The sequence below is a fragment of the Lolium rigidum genome, chromosome 2 (genome assembly GCF_022539505.1).
Source record: "Lolium rigidum isolate FL_2022 chromosome 2, APGP_CSIRO_Lrig_0.1, whole genome shotgun sequence".
NCBI lineage: Eukaryota > Viridiplantae > Streptophyta > Magnoliopsida > Poales > Poaceae > Lolium > Lolium rigidum.
In genome coordinates this window covers 237,486,016-237,487,462 of record NC_061509.1, presented here as the reverse complement: position 1 = coordinate 237,487,462, position 1,447 = coordinate 237,486,016, and positions in this window count along the sequence as shown.

The window sequence follows — 1,447 nt, the reverse complement described above, 5'->3', positions numbered from 1 at the left end:
GTGCTGCGACGTCACGACCCGAAGGGGTGGCGTAGCTGCAGAGCGTGAGTCGGTGCAGCGGCTGGACGCCACCATGCACGTACACGCCTCAGAAGGCGTGGCAGAAGCCGGTAGCATGGACCAAAAGCGGCGACGTTGTGGCCCGAAGGGCGACACAGCGGCAACCCATAGCTCGATCGGTGGTTGGCGCGTGCTCGGGGACGTGCTTGACGGAGACGTGCAAGCTATCGGTTGAACAAACCGACGGCGACGCTGTACGCGCCATGGCGTGGACGACGTGCAGATCGAAGGCGATGGTGACATTGTCGATGTTGTCCCGGGCGATGGTGGAAAAGAGGAACCGGTGATGGAGACCGCGCGGACAAGAACAACATGCTGCGATGCACGTAGGGGCACCCCATGAGCGGTGATGACCCACAAGTATAGGGGATCGCAACGGTCTTCGAGGGAAGTATTACCCAATTTATTGATTCGACACAAGGGGAGACAAAGAATACTTGAAAGCCTTAACAACGGAGTTGTCAATTCAACTGCACTGGAAACGGAACTTGCTCGCAAGAGTTTATCGGTAGTAACAGCTTTATAGTAGTAGCGGTAGTGAAATAACAGCAACAGAGTAACAAAGACAGCGAGTAGTGATTATAGTAAACAGCAGGATTAAAATACTGTAGGCACGGGGACGGATAACAGGCGTTGCATGGATGAGAGAAACTCATGTAACAATCATAGCAGGGCATTTGCAGATAATAATAAAACGGTATCCAAGTACTAATCAATCAATAGGCATGTGTTCCAATTATAGTCGTACGTGCTCGCAATGAGAAACTTGCACAACATCTTCTCGTCCTACCAGCTCGCGTGGCAGCCAGGGCCTCGAGGGAAACTACGGATATTAAGGTACTCCTTTTAATAGAGTACCGGAGCAAAGCATTAACACTCCGTGAACACATGTGATCCTCACATCATCGCCATTCCCTCCGGTTGTCCCGATTTCGTCACTTCGGGGCCATTGGTTCCAGACAGCGACATGTGTATACAACTTGCGGTGTAAGACCATAAACAATGAATATCATGATGAAATAATAACATGTTCGGATCTGAGATCATGGCACTCGGGCCCTAGTGACAAGCATTAAGCATAACAAGTTGCAACAATATCATAAAAGTACCATCTACTGGACACTAGGCACTATGCCCTAACAATCTTATGCTATTACATGACCAATCTCATCCAATCCCTACCATCCCCTTCGGCCTACAGCGGGGAATTACTCACACATGGATGGGGGAAACATTGCTGGTTGATGGAGAGGCGTTGGCGGTGATGGCGGTGATGATCTCCTCCAATTCCGTCCCGACGGAGTGCCGAACGGAGACTTCGGCTCCCGCGACGGAGTTTCGCGATGTGGCGGCGTTCCCGGAGGGTTTCCGGCGACTTCGACTTCTC